Here is a 14,127-nt window from a genome sequence, read left to right as displayed (position 1 = left end):
CTGTATCCAGTGTAGACAATGCTCTGTGAGCTCCAGACTGATACATTGTACATAGCTAGTCCTGCTCTCAGCTGTATCCAGTGTAGACAATGTTCTGTGAGCTCTACAGCCTGGACTCCAGACTGATACATTGTACATAGCTAGTCCTGCTCTCAGCTGTATCCAGTGTAGACAATGCTCTGTGAGCTCTACAGCCCGGACTCCAGACTGATACATTGTACATAGCTAGTCCTGCTCTCAGCTGTATCCAGTGTAGACAATGCTCTATGAGCTCTACAGCCTGGACTCCAGACTGATACATTGTACATAGCTAGTCCTGCTCTCAGCTGTATCCAGTGTAGACAATGCTCTGTGAGCTCTACAGCCCGGACTCCAGACTGATACATTGTACATAGCTAGTCCTGTCTATAGACAATGCTCTGTGAGCTCTACAGCCTGGACTCCAGACTGATACATTGTACATAGAGAGTTATGGTACTTTTACACGGAACGATAATTCGCACGATTAACGATTTTGAATGAACAATGTTTTTTTTATAACGATCAGCGTTTAGACGGAACGATACATCGTACGGAAAAATCGTTATGCGATCGTTTTGCAATTGCTTAAGCCTATCTCACACATAGGTGAAATCATTGAAAGAATGTTTACACGGAACGATCTGTGAATTTTTTGCGAACGAGCAACGATGATTTGAGAACATTTTGAAAGATCAAAATGAACGATTTCTCGCTCGTCGTTTGATCGTTCGCTGCGTTAACACGCACGATTATCATTCGAATTCGATCGTTATCGTGCAAAAACGAACGATAAATCATTCCGTGTAAAAGGACCATTAGATACAGTTCTATCAGGAGTAGGTAATGCCTCAGACTGATACAATGTAACAAACTGCTAAACTGATTTATACAGCTGCTGCGGATGTTTCCTACTCACAGAGCATTGTCTAGATATGAATACAATTCTCGCCTGCTTTTCATCTGATGGGAAGGTTTACTGCCTCTGATTGTATACCTATTCATTATAAAGTTATAGCGTTTCAATCACATGAAATCAAAGGTCTTTATTATATAATGAAAAGTTTAGCAATGAGGCTATGGCTATGTTCACACAACGTAAGTTTTGAATTAATCACGGCCGTTGTTGTCGATTCGCAACAACGGCCGTGATTAATTCAAAACTTACCTGCACTGCAGGCCGAGGGAATCCCGGCCGGAGTGTATACACATAGCATACACTCCAGCCGGGATCCCTAGCAGCCGCACAAAGTCACAGACTCCGGCCGCACGCTCCATTGTCAGCTATGGTGAACTGGGATGCGGGCCCAATTCAGTACAAAGGAAGATCATCACAATCACCACCCTTCACACCGATCTACACAAACACCGCCGTTCTGTGACCTGGTCGTGTGAACATGGCCTTAGGGTGCATTTACACAGGCAGATTTATAGGCAGATTTGACTAAATGAATGAATACAGCATTAAATCCGCACTGTAAAATCGGCTACGGATCCGCTGCGGATTTTACAGTGCAGATTTAATGCTGTGTTCATTTATTTAGTCAAATCTGCTGCAGATCCACAGCAGAAAATCAGCTGCGATACAGTATGTGTGAAGCTACCCTAAGGGTGGCTTCACACTTACCGGATCCGCAGCAGATCTGCAGCAGATCCGCAGGTGCAGATTTGATGCTGTGTTCAGTTATTTAGATCAAATCAGCTGCGGATTAAGCGCAGCAGATCCGCAGCAGAAAATTCACTGCGATACAGTGAGTGTGAAGCTACCCTTAAGGGGTACTCTGGAGAAAAAAATTCTAATTAACTGGTGTTATATAAATTTGTAAATAATTTCTAGGTAAAAATGAACAGTCTTCCAGTACTTATCAGCTACTGTATGTCCTGCAGGAAGGGGTGTATTCTCTCAAGTCTGACACAGTGCTCCCTGCTGCCACCTCTGTCCGTTTCAGGAGCTGTCCAGAGCAGGAGAGGTTTTCTGGTTCAATGTTATTAGGTTTTTTAAGAACAAATTACAAAAGAGAAAGTCTATAAGCACTGACTTTAGTGAGAGGATTTGCTGCTGCTCTGGACAGTTCCTAACATGGACAGAGGTGGCAGCAGAGAGCACTGTGTCAGACTGGAAACAATACACCACCTACTGCAGGACATGCAGCAGCTGATAAGTACAGAACACATTTTAAACAGAATATATAAATGTGTATAACTTTCTGACACCAGTTGATTTGAAAACATGTTTTTTATTGGAGCACTCCTTTAATAACTTTGGCAATCGCCATTGCTGAGGTGATATAGCAGGGGTTGCTTTTTATTTCCAGATAACTAAGTAATTTACTTTTAACAACTTCCCAGTCATGATTCTTCTATTGTGATGTCATGTGTTTTCTTAAGTCATCCTGGATAATGTCATCAATGCGGAGACGTATTGTTTGGTGTTATGCACACAGGAGTCATGACTACAGCTGATACACCACACTCTGCACTCAGAACCATGCGGCTGGCTTTACCTTTACCTTTATGACTCCCAATAAGGCTCTGTTCACATCTGCACTATGGTATGGTGTCCTGGAGCCATTACATGTCAGTCATGCTAAAAGAAAAGGTTTATGTTATTTGGCTGCGCTGTACTCTATCAGTATGTCTGACACAAGAGCACACAGCCCTGTAGGCTACATAATGCAGCTTTGGATCTTATTTTAGGGTCCTTTTACACAGACAGATTATCTGACAAATTTTTGAAGCCAAAGTCAGAGAGGAGAGGAGTCAGTGAACAAAGAGGAGAAATCTCAATCGTTCCTTTATGATCAGTTCTCTGTTTATAGTCTGTTCCTCGCTTTCGCTTCAAAAATCTGTCAGATAATCTGTCTGTGTAAAAGGACCCTTAGAGCATCCTGTATACAAAATAGTATTTTTAATGACACCGAATAATATACTGAAATTTATTTAAAAAAAAATTGGTTGGGTGGAATGAAAAAAAGCATTTGCACAATTCTTTGGGATAGTTTTTTAAGGCGGTGTATAGCTTTTTTTCATGCATTTGTGTTTTTTTTCTGGCATTTTTTACTTTATATATGACTGATCTTTTTTTTAAGTTTAGGTGTTTTGTTTTGTGCTGAACTTTTTTTCCTTTGCCATCACATGACCTAGCTGCTGGACCACAGAAGCTGACAAAATAGAAAAAAAACCATACCCACAGCAATATCAATACCATTGAAGTCTATGGGAGAGAAAACGCCACGGTTTGCCGAAAAACGCCACCGCCTCAGCATGCTGCGTTTTGGAAAAACTGCCACAGAGCCTCAAAAACGCCAGAGAGGAGAGAAAAACGTCCATTGTCCTCCAGTTAACATCTGGCTGCTGGCGTTTTTTATACGTGGTTTCCCAAGATTTTAAAACGACTCTGTACCCACAATCTGACCCCCCCAAACCGCTTGTACCTTCGGATAACTGCTTTTAATCCAAGATCTGTCCTGGGGTCCGTTCGGCAGGTGATGCAGTTATTGTCCTAAGAAAATAACTTTTAAAATTGCAGCCCTTTGTCAAATTGGCGTGGCCTAGAGTGTCTATGCATTAGGCTGGCACAACCTCTCCGTCCCTCCTCCCCGCCCTCCTCATCATTAGGAATGCCCCTAGAACAATTTCTCCTATTCATCACCTGTGTGAACACTGCACATGAGCTGGATGGTTAAGGCACCTGTGCAGTGTTCATACAAGTGATGAATAGGAAAAATCCTGCTGGGGGCTTTCCTAGTGATGAGGAACCCCGGCAGGAGGGATGGAGGGGCGGTGCAAGGTTAGGGCATACACACTCTAGGCCACGCCAATCTGACACAGGGCTACAAGTTTAAAGGTTGTTTTTTATGACAATAACTGCATCACCTGCCGAACGGACCCCAGGACAGATCTTGGATTAAAACAGCTATCCGAAGGTACAAGTGATTTGGGGGGTCAGATTGTGGGTACAGAGTCACTTTAAAGCAGTGTGAAGCCTCATTTGCATATTAAATAAAGTCAAAATTTCCAGAAAACAGCGGTTAGGGTAAGAAAACTGTACGGTATGGGGACATGACCGCAGTATGGAGACTACTAGCCGGCTGTTTCTTTTTAAGTGCCAATATGGGTCTTTGGGAGACAAGTTTTACCACAGCTTGTTCTACCTCGGAGTTTCTCATGGGGTAGCAACAGCCACTTCATATTGGTCTGCCCAGAGACTCTGTAGGTCCTACTGACTGCTAGGCTACTACTATTAAACTGTCACTGTCATTATAACTTTCAAAATCTAAATCAGCAGAGGATGTGATATAAAGCATTTGTAATTTACATACGTAATGTCCCAGTACAGGTGAACCACCTTTCAAAAGGGAACAAGGTGTCACACTCTGGGATGATGGGTGCCTTTCTGTACCATCACCACTTGGTGTCTCACTCTCCCTTTAGTCCAGGGGTAGGGAACCTTAGCTCTCCAGCTGTTGCAAAACTACAACTCACATCATACATGGACAGCCAAAGCCCAGATTTGTCTGCAGTGGAGCAAGCTGAAGTACTCCATTGGTTTTTGCTCGGCTTACGCGGGTAATCTTGAGAGGTTAGCTTCACCCAGTTGTTCAAGCCTTGGACTTGTACTTCCAAACCGTACACTCGCAGGACTTGTTTGGCAAACGTGGTCTTCTTCCTCCCTACGTATTCTAACCGTGAGTATGAGAGTCTTTGTCTAAACAAAGTTACTACTAACTATTATTTATTCCAGAGCGCTATACAAGCGATAGGGGTAAAAAACAGGAACAATACAAGATCAAAAGACATTTCATGAAGGCAAATGGCCGACTGGTACATGGGGGAAGAGGACCCTGCCTGCGAGGGCTTACAATCTATAGGGTATAGAGAGAGAAACAGGAGGTAAAGTGCAGCCAGTCAAGTGTGATGCAGAATTGTTATAGGTTGTAGCCTAGTTTGAAGAGATGGGTTTTCAGGTTACCCATGAAGGTCGTGATGGTGGATGAGAGACGGATGTGTCGGGGTAGTGAGATCCAGAGTATGGGGGAGGCTCGGGCAAAGTCTTGGAGGCGGTTGTGCGAGGTACAAACAAGGGGGGAGTGCAGACGGAGGTCACTGGAGGATCAGAGGTTGCGTGAGGGACGGTAGCGGGATATTAGGTCGGAGATGTACGGAGGAGACAGGTTGTGGATGGCTTTGTAAGTCATGGTCAATAATTTAAAGAGAATACGTTGGGCAATAGGGAGCCAGTGGAGGGATTGGCAGAGGGGAGAGGCAGAGGCAAAGTGAGGGGAAAGGTGGATTAATCGGGCAGCAGAGTTAAGGATAGACTGGAGGGGAGCAAGGGAGTTAGATGGAAGGCCAGAGAGGAGGATGTTACAGTAGTCCAAGCGAGAGATGATGAGAGCATGGACCAGCAGTTTGGTGGAGTCAGGGGTGAGGAAAGAGCGGATTCTGGAAATGTTTTTGAGGTGAAAGCGGCAGGAGGTGGTCAGGGCCTGAATGTGTGTTTAAAAGACAGGGCAGAGTCAAAGGTGACCCCAAGGCAGCGGACTTGAGGGACAGGGGACAGAGTGCAGCCATTGATAGAGATTGACAGATTAGACGGCGGGGCAGATCGAGATGGGGGGGGGGGGGAGATGATTAGTTCTGTTTTGTCCATGTTGAGTTCTAGAAAGCGAGAAGAGAAGAAGCAAGAAATTGCCGATAGACACTCTGGAATCCTAGATAGCAAAGAGGTGACATCCGGACCAGAGAGGTAGATCTGTGTGTCATCGGCATAGAGGTGGTAGCCGGGGGATTCTATGATATGTCCCAGGCCAGCAGAGTACTGCGCTACTTAGGCAAGGTCCCCAAGAGAGTTCCTGAACCCACTCAACTCAGCTACACTTCTTTACTTACTGAACCCAGCTACACTACCTTACATACTATCTTCACCACAAGCATTCAAGCTAGAAGTTTTGTGTTGTCCATCTGAAGAAAGGACATTGTCAGTGATTATTTTTGGTGCAATTTTTATCTATAACAAAGTCTATGATTGTATTGCACTGAAGAGTATTCCAGTAAAGTGTTATCCATGTTTAAGTCCTGGACTCTGTGCTCATTCCTCTACGCTGCACCTGCACCCACACATTGTGTTACTCTTACAAAGCCCAGTGCCAGTGTGTCCGGGGGTGGAGTGTGCCCAAGAAAAACACCAAGCAGCCCACTGCTGTTACCACCCAACAGCCCCCGGGCCACCGCACATTCTTTACTATTTTTTTTTTCCGTTATCATGATGCTTTATAACAAAGCTATACTTATCTGAAAACCATGTCCAGTGTCCTGAAGGCTATGTTCACACAATGATATTAATTACTGTTAAACAACTAGGGCCGTTGTTTAACATACTATGGCATCCGTCATTACAATGACGGCCCCTGGTACATTAACCGAGGTTAGGTTCGGCATGGCCGCTTTTTACTACCCTTTTGGGTGTGGATAATTTAAAGTTCCATTAAAAATTGTGCAAACTACGATGAAAGGACGGAAAAAAAACAAAATCTTTGTGAACAACGTAAAATAATGGCTGCTGCTCGCTAAGTAACGTCCGCTAATTCAGTTGTTTCCATGGAAATCATTGAAGACCAGCTGTTATTTTAAATGAAAATGGTGGCCATTTTTTACAGTGTGTGAACATGACAGAAGGCAGCTTTGTAATCTTGTGCTGGTTGAAAAATAGAGACTAAACACAGGAAGTCCTGGGCAGTACAGAGTGTCGCAGCTTAGTCACATGACTGTCTTCTCTGTGAGCGTAGATGACCGTGACTTCCTGCGTGTTTTTCCAAGCAGCACAAGACTATAAAGCTTCAGGAGACTGGAGCTTAACTGAGGCTCATTGGACCCCTTTTTTTCATATTCAATCTTTTAGGGTTTGTGCACACTGAGGAATTCTTAAGGAATTGTAGCTGAAAGAGTTCTGCTTGAAATTCCTGGCTTAGGGTGGGTTCACACTAAGGAATTCTCGCGGATAAACTCCGTCGCCTGTATGCGCGCATGGCTGCGCCTCTCCGCGTTCCGCAGAAAGAATTGACACGTCACATTTTTCGGCGGACTGCGAAATCAGCCGGCCCATAGAATGGTGTCTATGGAGCCGGCGGAACAGCGCGCGGCCATGCGCGCGTAAAGGCGATGTAATTCCGCTGAGTTTATCCGCGAGAATTCCTCATTGTGAACCCACCCTTATTCTGCTCTGCCAGAATAGCGGCTGAATTTGAGCAGAATTCAAGCAGAATGCAAGCGGAATTCAAGCAGAATTTTAAGCAGAATTTAAGACCTATTGACTTCTATAGGATTCCTCTAGCAGAATCCGCCCAAAGAATGAACCCGTTAATTCTTCGGGCAGAATGCAGATTCCGCGCAGAATCTGGATGGAATTCTGGATGGAAATTTCCACTGTGTGCACAGACAGACGGAATTCCCATTTTGCTCTATAGAAAGGAGCAATGTTGCATTTAAATGGGAGGAATTCTGCACGTATTTTGTGACGGAATCTAGGCAGAATTCTGCGAGAATTGCTCAGTGTGCACATAACTCTCAGGGGGCAATGTATCAGTGGAGAATCTTGACTGAGACCTCCAATGAATCTTTTTGCTGATCACAAAAGGGGCCACCCTTGTATTTTCACATTTGTATCCCATTACTCTCAACCAAGTGGGACCAAGGGGCTATGTATCACGGTGGTTTTGTGGTCTCCCCACTGGGAGGCACCCCTTAGCTATGGGTTTCCTTCCCTGGAGAGATTTCTGGCTATTCTCGTGTTTTGAGACTCGTAACTGAGGCTCCACGAACCCCTTTTTTTGCATATTTAATCTTTTAAGGGGGCAATGTATCAATGGAGAATCTTGGGTGAGTACTTCATTAAATCTTTTCGCTGATCTCCCTGAGCTCAGTGATTGCTGTGTTTTCCATTTCTTTAGGAGACCGGACCTGGATACAAGTAAGTATAGCTTTGTTATATACCATGGTAACTCGACTGGTGTCAAACACTGTTCTAATATAGACTTGCCCTTATCAACACAATAAATCAGTGAAAGGTTCGGCTTCGGCTGGCCAGGGATCATGGGAATTGTAGTTTTTTGACAGCTGGAGGGCTGCAGGTTGCCATTCCCTGCCCCAGACCATGGGCTACAAGGTGCCTAACCAAAATAATTTGCAGTACACAGTACCCACACTATATATCCATATTACATAGCTATAGCAGTGCCACATCAATAAACTATGCAGGATTCCGCGTCCCCTATTCTGCAGGATTTCTAGGCAGAAAGCACACCGGACAGTCAGGACTATGGATTGGGTATAAAACCTCCAGTGTTTGGTTAGAAATTGCATCTGAAATTTAAGGGTATGTCCATAGATTTGTGCAGCAGTTCATTGTGCACTGGGCCTAAGTGTTCAGACTGCTGCACTATAGGTAAGTATAAAGGCGTACATATAACATATCAATCACGTGACTGCACAGGTTGTGCGTATTATTCATTACATATACTGACACAAGGTTACAGTTAGGATCTGTTACATTTAGATACATTGTAACGTATTCAGACCATTTAGGGTTCTATTGGCCCCGCCCACTGAACTCCTTAGATCACATGACCACACTGACGACCTGAACGCTAAAGAGTTCAGCCACGCCGGAAGTCACGTGTTCCTCACCTTGGAGACGGCGGCGTACGCGTCTCCCTTTGACGCGCTAACCCGGAAGTTGTTTGTTTTCAACCTCTGACGTGGCGCTGTGTGATTGGCTGACGGCCGCTCAGAGGGCTCTCTGGGAGCTACGGGTGGGAGTCCGCCGGAGAAGCTGCTACTGGAAGGATGAGGCTCCCCGGAGATTAGGACACCCCGAAATCCGAGAGGAGACGCCGTGTCCTTCACGGGCTGAGCGGTGTGCACCGGGACGTACGGGAGAGAGAGACACACGGGGTGAGAGAACGGTGACATCAAGGGGATCAAATGGACTGATACGGAGGAGAGAGACGACAAGCAGATAGCAAGGAGAGGGAGCAGAGAGGAAGAGAGATGTGTGATAGAGAGAGGAGAGATGTGTATGATGGAGAGGAGAGAGATGTGTGTATGATGGAGAGGAGAGAGATGTGTGTATGACAGGGAGAGAGGAGAGAGATGTGTGTGTGATGGAGAGGAGAGAGATGTGTGTATGATGGAGAGGAGAGAGATGTGTGTATGACAGGGAGAGAGGAGAGAGATGTGTGTGTGATGGAGAGGAGAGAGATGTGTGTATGATGGAGAGGAGAGAGATGTGTGTATGACAGGGAGAGAGGAGAGAGATGTGTGTGTGATGGAGAGGAGAGAGATGTGTGTATGATGGAGAGGAGAGAGATGTGTGTATGACAGGGAGAGGAGAGAGATGTGTGTATGATGGAGAGGAGAGAGATGTGTGTATGATGGAGAGAGGAGAGAGATGTGTGTATGATGGAGAGGAGAGAGATGTGTGTATGATGGAGAGGAGAGAGATGTGTGTATGATGGAGAGGAGAGAGATGTGTGTATGATGGAGAGGAGAGAGATGTGTGTATGATGGAGAGGAGAGAGATGTGTGTATGATGGAGAGGAGAGAGATGTGTGTATGATGGAGAGGAGAGAGATGTGTGTATGATGGAGAGGAGAGAGATGTGTGTATGATGGAGAGGAGAGAGATGTGTGTATGATGGAGAGGAGAGAGATGTGTGTATGATGGAGAGGAGAGAGATGTGTGTATGATGGAGAGGAGAGAGATGTGTGTATGATGGAGAGGAGAGAGATGTGTGTATGATGGAGAGGAGAGAGATGTGTGTATGATGGAGAGGAGAGAGATGTGTGTATGATGGAGAGGAGAGAGATGTGTGTATGATGGAGAGGAGAGAGATGTGTGTATGATGGAGAGGAGAGAGATGTGTGTATGATGGAGAGGAGAGAGATGTGTGTATGATGGAGAGGGGAGAGATGTGTGTATGATGGAGAGAGGAGAGATGTGTGTATGATGGAGGGGAGAGAGATGTGTGTATGATGGAGGGGAGAGAGATGTGTGTATGATGGAGGGGAGAGAGATGTGTGTATGATGGAGGGGAGAGAGATGTGTGTATGATGGAGGGGAGAGAGATGTGTGTATGATGGAGGGGAGAGAGATGTGTGTATGATGGAGGGGAGAGAGATGTGTGTATGATGGAGGGGAGAGAGATGTGTGTATGATGGAGGGGAGAGAGATGTGTGTATGATGGAGGGGAGAGAGATGTGTGTATGACGGAGAGATGTGTGTATGACAGGGAGAGGAGAGAGATGTGTGTATGACAGGGAGAGAGGAGAGAGATGTGTGTATGATGGAGAGGAGAGAGATGTGTGTATGATGGAGAGGAGAGAGATGTGTGTATGATGGAGAGGAGAGAGATGTGTGTATGATGGAGAGGAGAGAGATGTGTGTGTATGATGGAGAGGAGAGAGATGTGTGTATGATGGAGAGAGGAGAGAGATGTGTGTATGATGGAGAGGAGAGAGATGTGTGTATGATGGAGAGGAGAGAGATGTGTGTATGATGGAGAGGAGAGAGATGTGTGTATGATGGAGAGGAGAGAGATGTGTGTATGACAGGGAGAGAGGAGAGAGATGTGTGTATGATGGAGAGGAGAGAGATGTGTGTATGATGGAGAGAGGAGAGAGATGTGTGTATGACAGGGAGAGAGATGTGTGTATGATGGAGAGGAGAGAGATGTGTGTATGACAGGGAGAGAGGAGAGAGATGTGTGTATGATGGAGAGGGGAGAGATGTGTGTATGATGGAGAGGGGAGAGATGTGTGTATGATGGAGAGGGGAGAGATGTGTGTATGATGGAGAGGGGAGAGATGTGTGTATGATGGAGAGGAGAGAGATGTGTGTATGATGGAGAGGAGAGAGATGTGTGTATGATGGAGAGGAGAGAGATGTGTGTATGATGGAGAGGAGAGAGATGTGTGTATGATGGAGGGGGGAGAGATGTGTGTATGATGGAGGGGAGAGAGATGTGTGTATGATGGAGAGAGGAGAGAGATGTGTGTATGATGGAGAGAGGAGAGAGATGTGTGTATGATGGAGAGAGGAGAGAGATGTGTGTATGATGGAGAGAGGAGAGAGATGTGTGTATGATGGAGAGAGGAGAGAGATGTGTGTATGATGGAGAGAGGAGAGAGATGTGTGTATGATGGAGAGGAGAGAGATGTGTGTATGATGGAGAGAGGAGAGAGATGTGTGTATGATGGAGAGAGGAGAGAGATGTGTGTATGATGGAGAGAGGAGAGAGATGTGTGTATGATGGAGAGGAGAGAGATGTGTGTATGATGGAGAGAGGAGAGAGATGTGTGTATGATGGAGAGAGGAGAGAGATGTGTGTATGATGGAGAGAGGAGAGAGATGTGTGTATGATGGAGAGAGGAGAGAGATGTGTGTATGATGGAGAGAGGAGAGAGATGTGTGTATGATGGAGAGAGGAGAGAGATGTGTGTATGATGGAGAGAGGAGAGAGATGTGTGTATGATGGAGAGAGGAGAGAGATGTGTGTATGATGGAGAGAGGAGAGAGATGTGTGTATGATGGAGAGAGGAGAGAGATGTGTGTATGATGGAGAGAGGAGAGAGATGTGTGTATGATGGAGAGAGGAGAGAGATGTGTGTATGATGGAGAGAGGAGAGAGATGTGTGTATGATGGAGAGAGGAGAGAGATGTGTGTATGATGGAGAGAGGAGAGAGATGTGTGTATGATGGAGAGAGGGGAGAGATGTGTGTATGACAGGGAGAGAGGAGAGAGATGTGTGTATGATGGAGAGGGGAGTGATGTGTGTATGATGGAGAGGGGAGAGATGTGTGTATGATGGAGAGGAGAGAGATGTGTGTATGATGGAGAGGAGAGAGATGTGTGTATGATGGAGAGGAGAGAGATGTGTGTATGATGGAGAGGGGAGAGATGTGTGTATGATGGAGAGGGGAGAGATGTGTGTATGACAGGGAGAGAGGAGAGAGATGTGTGTATGATGGAGAGGGGAGTGATGTGTGTATGATGGAGAGGGGAGAGATGTGTGTATGATGGAGAGGAGAGAGATGTGTGTATGATGGAGAGGAGAGAGATGTGTGTATGATGGAGAGGAGAGAGATGTGTGTGTATGACAGGGAGAGAGGAGAGAGATGTGTGTGTATGACAGGGAGAGAGGAGAGAGATGTGTGTGTGTGTGTATGACATGGTAAGAAGGGTGACTGGTATATACCAGGATGAGGAGAAAGATGATGTATTAGAGGACAAGTACAGAGATGCTGTAAGATGCGATGACGAGAGGATAGAAAGGGGGTGGGGGGGGGGGAAATGAGAACCTGTGACTGGGTGGGAGACAGAAAGAGATGCCGTGAGACAGGAGAGATATAGAATGTATGTACATAAGCCAGCTGTAGTAATGAAATGTGTGGATGCGGCTGAGCTGAGATGAAACAGCTGACACTGATCTCCCAGGTACACATTAGACATCTTGTCAGACTGTTGGTCATCTTGTCATGATGTGTCAACTGCAGTAATGAAATGTATGGATGCGGCTGAGCTGGGATAAAATAGATGGTACAGCAGGAATACTGTGCTTGAGTGTGTAGTACATGTACAAAGAAAATAAGTAAATGGCACGTCATAAAATCAGTGAGTAGTAACAGTAAGCACCCAGCTAGCACCAGTCTTTTCAGCTCAATAGAGAATGTCCCATATTATATATTCATCTATCCGTTTATTTCCCATTGATCATCTAATCCTGTATATGAGAGACATAGTGCTGCACATTTTGTTAATTACATTTTTTGCTGATCTTTATTTTTTTTCTTTGTTTGTATTGTCCTGTTTCTATTCCGCTTTGTAACTTAAAGGTGAAAAAAGTGAGAAGAGAATCCCTACCTTTAAACACCAAATTATTAGGGCAAATGTATTATGTTTATACAGTGCTGATATACTCCGCTGTGGTGTAAAGTAAGTTTCCCCCCAGTTTTCTCCGCTGTTAGATGGTTTTATCATCTGAAAAGGGTCGTCCGGTGTGAGAAAACTTTCTATATAGCTGCGGTTATATAGAAAAAAAAAAAATCCTATGCTCACCTTTTTTGCTTAACCAGTGTTCTGCTGCAGCATCTATGGTGTCCCCCCCCCCTCCCTCACTGACTGCAAAGTGGTGCATCTCAGGAGGCACAGCCGCTCAGCCAATCACTGGCTGCGGTGCTGTCCCGTCTCAGTCACTGATTTGATAAGTAGGCTGTCACTCCCAGGACGAGTCTGTTTGCACTCAGTGGGGGTGACTGAAGGAGCGTGGGCAACATAGGCTTGTTTATTTTCTATAAAACTGCAGCTATATAGCAAAAGTTTTCTCATGCCGGACAACTAATACGGACAACTTAACTAATATGCCAGATATTTCTTAATGAGATATGTTTGTTTTTTAACCCCCACCCGCCGCCGCACAGTAAATTAACGTCGTTGCAGCCTATGGCTGATGCTGCAGCGACGTTAATTTACGCTGCAGGATGACATCAGTGATAGCCGGGGACTCGCTGCAAACCTCCACGCGACTTCAGTGCTGAGAGTTAACACTATAGATGCTGCAGTCAGCACGACTGCAGCATCTATAGGGCTCCTGACAGAGGATTCTCCCTCTACAGAGGGAGAATTCTCTGTCCGGTGTCCATCGGGGCTGTACGCAGTGATCACAGAGCCCCGATGGTAGCCATTGAAACTGGCAGCCTCAGGCTTCTGGTTTCCTGGCTACGGAGGCCGCCGCGGGGAGGGAGGGAAAGTAGGGTGTGCGCCGGGCGCGTGGCCATGGGCTCCGCCTCCTCCCCTCTCTCCCACAGGGGACAGAGGAGAGGGGGCAGACATAGGGACATCATCATTATGATCCCATAAGCTGATGTCCAAAAATGACCTGCGCATTGAGGAATCAATGACCCATGGTCGTGAAAGGGTTAAGTAATTATGCTCAGGCTGGTATAAAAAGAGAAAAAAAACCGTGCTCACTTTCCCCACTCCCTTGCCATTGGCATTTTGACAAAGCCCAATCCCGCTGCACAGCATTACCTGGTGTCAGCACACAAAAACAC

General features: G+C 45.7%; 1 protein-coding gene across 4 annotated transcripts in view; it reads left to right on the top strand.

Annotated features, from left to right (window-relative positions):
• Positions 1-8,784: 8,784 nt before the first annotated feature.
• PHF20L1 (PHD finger protein 20 like 1) overlaps positions 8,785-14,127 on the top strand; it is a 68,621-nt gene continuing 63,278 nt past the window's right edge. For 3 of the 4 annotated variants that reach the window (XM_069957084.1, XM_069957083.1, XM_069957082.1), the window contains exon 1: positions 8,785-8,970. The gene's annotated coding sequence lies outside the window, so the exon portion shown is untranslated. The remainder of the gene's footprint in view (positions 8,971-14,127) is intronic. The other variant, XM_069957085.1, reaches the window with a different exon arrangement.

This window comes from Dendropsophus ebraccatus, chromosome 2 (assembly GCF_027789765.1).
Source record: "Dendropsophus ebraccatus isolate aDenEbr1 chromosome 2, aDenEbr1.pat, whole genome shotgun sequence".
NCBI lineage: Eukaryota > Metazoa > Chordata > Amphibia > Anura > Hylidae > Dendropsophus > Dendropsophus ebraccatus.
The sequence above is the reverse complement of the archived record's forward strand: the minus strand, read 5'-3'. Positions and strand labels throughout refer to the sequence as shown.